At 42.6% G+C, this 10,371-nt stretch overlaps 1 non-coding gene across 1 annotated transcript; it reads right to left on the bottom strand.

The window, feature by feature from the left end:
* Positions 1–764: 764 nt before the first annotated feature.
* On the bottom strand, positions 765–866 carry LOC147821311 (small nucleolar RNA U13). The gene has a single exon (XR_015447356.1). It is a non-coding gene; the product is annotated as a small nucleolar RNA U13 (small nucleolar RNA).
* Between the last annotated feature and the right edge of the window lie 9,505 nt (positions 867–10,371).

Genomic DNA, 10,371 nt, shown 5'->3' with positions numbered 1-10,371 from the left:
CTGTATGTGCTTTTGACTTCAATAAAAGTGCTCGCTCAGTATAGTGCTTTGAAATTTTAACTGTGGTCTTAAATTTTATTTAAAATCATTAAATAAAGGCCATAATCTGGGTTTAATATGTCTGTATCAGTCACTTGTCTGTTTCAGGGACAGAATACCTTAAAAGTTAAAAAGAGGAAAGATTTATTTTGGCTCACAGATTCAGAAGTTTAAGTCCAGTGCTGACTGGCTCCAAGGCAGAAACATCATCGTCATGCCAGCTGTGGTGGTGCAGGCCTGTAATCCCTGCACTCGGGAGGCTGAGGCAGGAGGAGCTTTGCAAGTTCAAGGCCAGCCTGAACTACCAAGCAAGACCCTGTCTCTAAAAACAAAACAGCAAATTATATATATATATATATATATATATATAGAGAGAGAGAGAGAGAGAGAGAGAGAGAGAGAGGAAGGAAGGAAGGAAGGAAGGAAGGAAAGAAGGAAGGAAGGAAGGGAAGAAACTATTGCCAAAGGGCCTAGCAGGAAGAGCCCAAGAGCGAGGAGCCAGGTACCCCATATCCCTGAGGGCACACCATGACACTCAGACAAGCCCAGATGTGTGTCTCTTAGTCCAGTCAGGATGACAATCAGGATTAATCATCACACTTTTTAATTATAAGAAAATAAATTAGAAAAACTGGATAATTCACAATAGACACAATGTAGAAACAATTTTGACCCTCGCCTGATAAATGAATAAAGATTTTCTGGAAATAATCTATTTTTTTTCAGATCAGATGGGTAATGTGCCAATGTCGTAACAAGGTTTGAGGAAGGCACATCTTACGCATACAGCATGAATACCCAATCATCATGCTCATGAACCGAAGGATCTGGAAATATCTATATTGATGGAGATATATGCAATAGAATAGGATTCAGCCTTTTAAAAAGATGCACTGCCATTTTTCACAACATGAGCAAATCTTGAGTACTTGGTATTATGGTATGTGAAATAAGCAGACACAGAAAGAAAAAAATATTGTGCAGTCTCACATATATGCAGAATCTTTGAACTCACAGAAAGAAAGAATGGAAATGTGAAATGGTGAGAAAAGGGGCAGAGGGGAGGGGAAGTGGGAGGGGTAGGGGAAAGGAAAGAAGGGAATGGAATTTATATGAGAAATGAAAAAATGGAAACAAAGTCTTTGTAAATAGGGAGGGATGGAGGGGTTGAAGGGAGGGCAGGGGAAGGGGAAAAATAAGAACCAAAATAGATTACGTAAAGGTGCAAATTCCCAATGATGAATGTCATTATATTATATACCTAAAATGTACCAATAAAATTAATTTTAAAAAAAGAGTGGAAATGGGATTCTAGGGTCTGGAGGTATGAGGAATGTTGGTCAAAGGGTTCACATTTCAGCTGTAAGATGGATAAGCTCTGGGATCTTATGTACTCTTGGTGACTGTAGCAATGTCCTGTATACTTTGTTTGCTGAAAGAAATGGATCTTCAGTGTTTAACCACACACACAAAAGGGCAGCTAAGGTAATAGATACATAAATTGCCTTCATTCAATCAATTCACAATGCATCTGTACATTAAATATTATGTTGTATAACAAATTTACACAATCTTTGCTTATCATTTATATCTCAGTAAAGCTGAGGGAGAAGGAAAGAAAATAATATTGAAGGGGGAGTAAAAAAGTAAATGAAATCAAAAGGCCAGGCCAGAACCCATACAAATGTCACCTTTGTTTGGCCTGAAAACTACATCAACATTTCTTTTCTTCCCAGCTTTTACCAAAGTTACAATTTTGTTTATCAGTCTGAAAATCCTGTGTTTCCCTCCACAATGCATCTCTAGAAGAGGTGAGACGGAGTTTGCATTGCTCAAACTTGATCTGAGACCCGAGCAACTAGCAGCTCATCGTGTGAAATGTCCAATAGACGAAAGATTTAATCCTCCTTTTAAACATTGCTCTATTTTTTTTTCCTTTCCCCATTTTATATGGTTAATATTTCAAAGTTCTTTTTTTCTACAGCAGACAGTTGAGGTGGCACATGCCTGAAATCCTAGTACTCTAGAAGGCTGAGACAAGGTATAAGCTGACGGCCAGCCAGGGCAACTTGACCCCTTGGTGAGACCCTGTCTCAAAATAAAAATGAAAGGGCCGGGGATTTAGCTCAGGGGTTCCACCGCCTGCCTCACAAGCTCTAGGACCCGAGTTTGATCCCTGGTATCAAAACTAAAAGTAAAAAATAAAAAAATTTTAAAAGGGATGGAGATGTGTGAAGGCCTGGGATGCAGTCCTGACTACTACCAAAGAGAGAGAGAGAGAGAGAGAGGAGAAATTTCATGCCATAAAATCAGAAAATGAGGGTGTTTGGTGGGAGTGACACATGGCCACATGAACATCTGACTTTTGTTTGTTGGTATCCCTTCATGACTCATTTGTTAATCTTAGGTCTAAGCAGACTGCCAACTACAGATAATTCCCTTAACCCACCCTGCAAACATTCTTGTCTTTCCCTAATCCTCTTATCACAAGTCTTCTAATTAAACTGGGTCTGAGATGTTAATCTGTTCAAGTCACACCCTACTTCACTCCCTCCAGGGCTCGAACTTGCCCTCAGGGAAAAGTACAAGGCCTTCACTGTCCCTCAACTCCTTCCTGGGCCAGCCCTAACCCTTCAGGTCCATTTTAGGTTTTGGCTGGTTCTCCCTCTGCCCTCTCCCACCTGGACTTAACAAGTTTTCTCCTCCTGCACTCCCATCTTTCCTTCGGCCACAACACACAGGCCACACGGGTCACACTTGGAAACACGCCTTAACCTCACATAGACAGAGCTGTTCACTGCTATGGTTAAGACCTTGGGATTCAAAGACAAGCTGCTGAGATTCTGCTGTGCAGTCAGACATCACAAGGTTTGTGAGCCATGCACGGTATTCATCAGGTTGCCATTTGGGTCATGGCTCTCTCTAGGATCACTAAGGACACCCAGCTCCCAGAGTGGTAATAAAGCTCAGAGTTAACATGCAGGAAGCCCTTCAACCCATTCCTGGCACCTGATAAGCAAGAAAGGGCTGCTAATACAGTGATCTCCTCTTAACCAAGGCTTTGCCTTCCATAGTTTCAGTTACCCACAGTCAGCCATGATTTGAAACTATTAAATGGAAAATAAAGCCAGGTGTGTTGGTGCACACCTGTGATCCCAGCACTCAGGAGGCTGAGGCGGGACGATTGCTTTCAGTTCAAGGCCCGTCTGGGCTACATAGTGAGTTCAAGTCCCAGCTTGAACTACATAGCAAAACTGTCTCAAAAAATAAAACAGCAAAAAAAAAAAAATCCAGAAACACATTATTCATAGCTTTTAAATTGCAAGCTATTCTGAGTATCATGGTGAAAATCTTGTGTTGTCCCCTTCTATTCAGTCTGGACTGAATTGGCACTATTTTCAGTGAATCTGTGCTATATAAGCTGCCTGTATATTAGTCACAAAACAACCCCTTCAATTACCATCTCCATTGTCAACTAACAACATACTTGTGCTCAAGTACTTCTCACTTTTCTCAATAATAGCCCCAAAGTGCAAGTACAGTATGCCAGTGGTTCAGATATGGCAAAGACTAAACATAAAGTGCTTCCTTTAAATAAAAGTGTGGAAGTACTTGACTTAGTAGGAAAAGACAACACAGTGTGCTGAGGACACTAAGATCTATGCCGGGAATAAAGTCAAGTATATGTAGGGTTCAGTATATCCCTGGCTTCAGGTATCCATACAGATTTTGGAACATATCCCTTGTGCATAAGAAATTTCCTATAGTTGATAGTCACATTTTAAAGTTTAGTAACCACCTTCACTCTAATCTACCACAGACCAATACTTCCATTAGACACAATAAAAATGAATCACTAGAAACATGACATTGGTAAGATGCCAAAGCCATATCCAAAGATTTACCCAGACATCTCTTTCAGTAATTCCAGGACTTCACACAGAGTCCACAACATCAAACCCTGAGCTGATTCGAAGCAGTTGTCACAGACCAGGGCGCCCCATCAGTTTGTAACTAACCCCCAGTAACTATGCCTACACACATGCACAGAGCTGGAGAGCTCCCTCCATTCTGGAAGCTTACCTCTGTCTCAGTAGAAATCAAATGGTGTAATCCTGGGCTCTACACCAAGCAGAGGAGTGGTTGGATTTCTGCTCTGGATTAACCCGCTGTGGCTTCCCAATGCAACTCCCTTATATACAGTTGAAATGCATGATTTACCTAAAGGCATGATTGGATGAAACTTATCTGTTGCTGGGATTGCTACCACTCCTGGTCTCTAACATCATACTAGATGCCCCCACCCTGGGAGCATCTTATTATTACTGTTCTTGCAGTGAAATGTAACAACTTTCATACTAAGTGGGACACCAAGACTAGCATTAATCTCACATAAATTCTATCATTACAAATGTGGGATTTTTTCTCAGATTTATGGATTGCAAATGTAGCAGCTCAGGGCCAGTGTTCTCTCTCCTATGAGTCCCCAGCTGGTGGTACAGATGAGGCCATGGCTACCTGAGGAGGAGATGCCCCCTTCCTTTCTGGCTCTTTCTCTCTCTGCTTCCAGGCTGCCAAGAGGTAAGACACTGTTCCAACACACCCTGGCACTAACCCTAAACTGGGTATCTTCTGTCTGTTGGGTTGTTTCTGGCGGGTATTTTATCCCCACAGAAAGCTAATGCACCCCACATTAGGAATTACATCTTGAATTCTCTAAACACACTGCTATGTATTGGTCAAACTCACCAGGGAGTTTGATCCACCTTTGCTCTCCATCACCTAGAGAGATTCTCTGCTGCATTTAACATATATATTCTTTTCCTCACAGAATGAAGGAGAGAGATTTCATGATCATTCCTGTCATGAAAATATGTGTCAAAGGAGTTCTGGGCATGATTTGTCTTTCAAGGCCATTTTGTTTTGTTTTTTTGTTTTTTGAGATAGGGTCTCACTATGTAGCCCAGTCCGGCCTTGAACTTGCAGCAGTCCCCCTGCTTCAGCCTCTGGGATTACAGGCATGCACCACCACGCCCAGCTCTTTCAAGGCATTTTACTTTCATTTCCCTTCAAATGTTCTTGTTCCCAGCTGGGTGTGGTAGCACCCATCTATAATCCCAGCTACTCAGGAAACTGAGGGAGAAGGATCAGAAGTTCAAAACCAGCCTAGGCAGTTTAGCAAGACCCCATCTCAAAATTTAAAAATTAAAAAGGACTGTGGATATAACTCAACACATCTTCAGTTCAATTCCCACTAATACAAAAAAAATAAACTTCTTATGATTAGAAATATTTCTGGAAAAATGTTGCCAGGTTAAGATTAGTTTGAAGCCTGGCATGGTGGCACAGACCTATAATCCCAGCACTGAGGCTGAGGCAGGAGGACTGCCTCGAGTTTGAGGCCAGCCTGGGCTATAGAGTCAGTTTAGGGCCAGCCTGAACTACAAAGCAAGATGCTGTTTTTAAAAAAAAAAAAAAAAAAGTTACACACACACACACAAGATTAGTTTGGTTTTTGGGGGGGGCGGTTTTGATATCAGGGATTAAACTCGGTTCTTCGAGCTTTTGAGGCAGGCAGTGGCACCACTGAGCTAAATCCCCGGCCCTGGTTTGTCTTTTTAAAAAACTCCTTTCTTGGTCACACAATTTATCTCCACCTATATTTCTTGGCATAATTGATTGTTATGGGTTGAAATATGTCTCCAAAATTCACACGTTGAAGTCTTATCCCTCAGTACTTTACCATTGGAAAATGATAGTGATCATAATCCCAAATGCCATAATCCTGAATCTTAAAAGATTAAGAGGCTTAAACTCTAAAATCACATCCTGAAAACAAAACCTCAAGCAGCCGGGTGTGGTGGCACACACCTGTAATCCCAGCACTCTGGAGGCTGAGCCAGGAGGATCCCTGTGAGTTCCAGGCCAATCTAGGCTACAAAGTGAGTTCAAGGGCAGTCTGAACTACACAGTGAGACCCTGTCTCCAACCCCCACAAAAAAGGAATCACGCACAAAAAAATAAAAATAAAAATAAATTATCTGGCCGCATGAGAATTTCTTCCATCTGGTGAAATTCCAGCTTTTCACAAATTAAAACTACATTTGCCTGAAAAAGCCAGAAAAGCTACTGACTGTTTTGAAAATAATTATTTTTGGTAGGATAAAAAACACTTAGGCAAGGATGACTTCATTCTATCCTCTGCATTGTTCTTAACAAATCCATGGTCTGCCTATGAAATCCTATGTGTGATAGAGTTCCATGGATCCATCCAGTAATGGCAAAGAGGACTGGGAAATTTAAACAGGAATATCTATGTTAGTGGATGTCAAATCCTAGAAGAATTTCAAGAAGAGTAGCACCATGTAGAAAAGCAATGTGAATACATTCACTGAAGAGCCAGCCATGCCTAATGGAAGAAAGGCAGCTGTTCATCATGGTGCACAAGGTCAAAATATGGTCAAGTTGGTTTCCTTTTGTAGATAACCTCCACACAACTGTCCATAATATATTCCTGAAGTATACTTTTTCATATGTAGATGTTTCTTTTTTATTTCTTATAAAAAATCTTTATGTGTTTTTGTTGTTTGTTTTTCTTTAAAAAAAATTTTAGGGCCTGAGAGTTTAAGGCATTGATAGAGCATATGGTTAGCACACATGAACCCTTGGGTTCAATTCCCAGCATGGCCCATCCCCTAAATCCATCAGATAGTGCAGGGTCAGAGGGATTCTCAGTCCCATTTCACTCTTGTACCTTTCTGAACACTACATTAGACAAAAGAGCTCACTAACAGTGTAAATTCTAATGGTTGCAACCAGCTTTGAGAGTCAGCTGAGTTCAGGTTGCAGAGTTCAGTAATTTTCACACCCTGCCTGATTGCCATGAGTTTTGTTGAAATACTGAGTCCAAAGAGTGAAGGGGAAAAAGACAGGACAGGAAAGAGAGAACATGAGGAAGCAAGCAGAGGAGTGTTATTCCCTGTATGTGCAGGTGAGGAACCATGACCCAAGATCTGGGAGCATTCAAATTAAACATCTGCAGTGATGGAGAATCTCATGAGTAGAGCGATTGGGTTGCTCATATTTAATGTGAACTCTGCATCTCTTGACCATTTCTGATCTCAGAGAAGCATGTGAAGAAGATGGTGGTGAGGGCCCACAAGAAGTGTTTTCAATCAGGGTGAACACCAGTAACAATTTGATGGTATTTGTTGTACCCAGTGAGAGAGAACCAACCAGAGACCGATATTAAATCCACACAGGAGTTTATTACCAGCTGGGACCCGAGCCGAGCATCGGACTCAAGCCTCGACTGGGGGTTGACAAACATGTTTTATACACCTTTGAGGGCAACAGTTTCTATGCCCCCTATGGGATAGAACTAGTAAAGCAAGCGAAAGGTACAGAAGTGGAATGTCCTGCTGTTAGAACATTTGTAAAACAATAGTTGATTAATTGTTATTTCTAAGAGACTCTAAGGGGAGGAGGTTTTTAAGGTTCCTCCTTCTGAGTTCATCTAAAGGGCAGGCAGGTGGGTCAAGCAGCAATATGGAGTCTGTCTTGCTAACTAGAGTCCTTCATTCCCCCACTGGTTCTTGTAACTTAATCAAATCTTTGATTCCTGTATTTACTTTTAATTTTTTTTAAAACATCTTTTAAAATCTCATAATTTTGTCTCAACACCATCAGTTTAACTGTATCAACCCTCTGTCTAACATATTTAGTCAGAGCAATTATAATGTAAGGTCCCACAAGCAAAAGCAGAAGTAAGATAACTAAGGGGCCTGCTACAGCAGAAAGTAGGGTAGTTAACCATGGGGACCAGTCAAATAGATTTTGAAACCAATTTGGATCCTTTTGTTGAGCATATTTAGTCTTTAAATTTTCCCTGACCATAGCTAAGCTAGCTCTAATGACACCAGACTGATTAGCATAGAAGCAACAGGTTTTTTTGTTTTTTAGGGCTACACATAACCCTTTTTGTTTCATGAACAGGTCAAGTACCCTTTAATTTTGCAGGACCATCTTAGCTAGGGAATCAACCTGTTTTTTTTAATCTGGAGATCGAGCCTTTCAGGTGACCCAAATCTCTGGCTACTTGGTGGCTTAGGCCTTTAAAATTTGTGTCCTGAAGGATCAGGGAGGAAGTTCCAATAGCCACTGACCCGGCTATTCCTAATCCCACCAGAATGGGCACTAAAATGGAGTCAGCCCGTTTACTCCTATAGTGTTCAGTGGTTAATCCCAGATGTTCATGGCCCCCTTTTCTATTATAATACAAGACTTGTGGAACAACATACATGGTGACACAAAATAAAGTGGCAGATTGGGTAGCCAAGACTGATTTGGGAATGTTTTTAGTCAAGTCCTTGGTGCAAGCAAACCAAGCATATCAGGACCAGGTCTCCTGGCTTGAAACCATGGAGCTGGAATGTCACAAAGGGTTTTTTTCTTGAGCCTGTTGTTTTGTAGCCTGGATCTCACTCTGAAGAATCTGTAAGGCTTGAAGACACTGAAGTAAAGAGACACAAGAACTCTCTGTTATCTGTTCAAGGTTTAACTTAGGGAGGAGTGGTGGCAGCCTCCCATACAAGATTTCAAAAGGGGTAAACTTGTCACATATGGGGTACATCTAACTCTTAACAAGGCTAGAGGAAGCATATCAGGCCACCTACTGCCAGTTTCTAGAACATATTTAGTCAGGATTTCTTTTAGGGTTTTATTTATCCTTTCCATTTGCCCTGAACTTTGTGAGCGATAGGCACAGTGTAACTTCTAATTGATATGTAGTGCCCTTGCCAACAATTTGGATATCTGTGCCGTGAAGGCAGGCCCATTGTCGGACCCCAGGTAATGAGGGATGCCAAACCGGGGAACTATCTCCTGGAGCAAAACCTTAGTCACTATGTTGGCTGATTCTCCATGAGTGGGGAAAGCTTCTACCCAACCTGAGTATGTGCCAACCAATACCAGTAAGTATTTGAACCTATTGCTGGATTTTATTTCAGTGAAATCAAGTTCCCAATGTTCCCCTGGCTCTCTTCCCCATAGTCAATTACCTTTGTTCCCTGGTCTTGCCTTGGAGTTTAACTGTGTATACACCTGACACCTGGAACTGATGTCCTGGACCATAGAGGTCAGTCCTGGGACTGAAAACTTACAGCTCATTAGTCTTTTTAACTTTGATTTTCCCAGGTGAGTTAAGTGATGTAACTGATGAACAAGTTGTCACTCCAGGGCTTGGGGGAGACAAATTTGTTCCTTTGTCCCTTTCCACCAGCCTGAGTCCAGTTTTGTACCCCCTTGCTTCTGGTTTTCCTCTTCCTCTTCTGGGGTATATGTGGGTCTTTCTGGCAGGTAGCTAAAGGGCCGGATGGCACAATGTCTATTGGCCCCACTGGTTCTCTGGCCACTCATCAGGCCGCATCATCGGCCTGTTGGTTACCATGGGCTTCAGAGCTGTCTCTTTTTTGGTGGCTTTTGTAATGAATAATGGCCAATGCCCTGGGTTCCCAAATTGCCTCCAATAAGGCCAAAAATTTTTATATAGTTTTCTCTTCTGATGCCAATAGCCCTTTCTGTCTGTAGATGTCGCCATGCACATGGGCAGTGGCGAATGCACACCGGCTGTCAGTGCAGATGTTTACAGCCTTGTCTCAACCAGGGCTTGAGTTAAGGCTATTAGTTCAGCCCTCTGCTTTTGGCTCAATGCCTGTGTCCAGTGTACCTGTTTTTCTGGATTACGGCCGCCCCCATATACCTGACTCAGTCTTCCACAAAGCTGTTTCCATCGGTGGAGAAGGTCTCATCTGGGCTTTGCGGGGGAACATCAGTCAGATCTGGGCTGTTGGTGGTGGAAGTTGTCAGAGTGTCCAGACAGTCATGGAGGGGCATGCGTATGAGTCAGAGTCCGGGAGTAAGGTGGCCGGATTGAGGGTTGTTTCTCAGGCGAATTTGATGCATGGAGCATCCAGCAACAGGGCCTGGTACTGAGTCAGGCAGGCATTGGAGAGCCATTGTTCTGGGGCTCCTCTCAGCAACGTCTCCACAGCATGGGGTGCGGTGATGACCAGGTCCTGTCCCAGGCTGAGCTTATCTGCCTCCTTGACCAGGAGGGTGGTGCATGCAACTGCCCTCAAACAGGTAGACCATCCACTTGCCACAGGATCAAGTCTTTTAGACAGGTAGGCCACAGGTCTGTTCCAAGGCCCTAATGCCTGGGCTAGCACTCCTTTGGCTGTGCCCCCTCGTTCAGCCACAGACAACCAAAAGGGCTTGGTGACATCAGGTAGGGCCAGGGCTGGTGCTGACACTAAGGCTTTCTTTAAAGCC

This window comes from Heterocephalus glaber, unplaced genomic scaffold (genome assembly GCF_053883595.1).
Source record: "Heterocephalus glaber isolate CG9 unplaced genomic scaffold, H.glaber_assembly_v1.0 deba00001745, whole genome shotgun sequence".
Taxonomy (NCBI): Eukaryota; Metazoa; Chordata; class Mammalia; order Rodentia; family Bathyergidae; genus Heterocephalus; species Heterocephalus glaber.
This window is presented reverse-complemented; position numbering and strand designations above follow the sequence as displayed.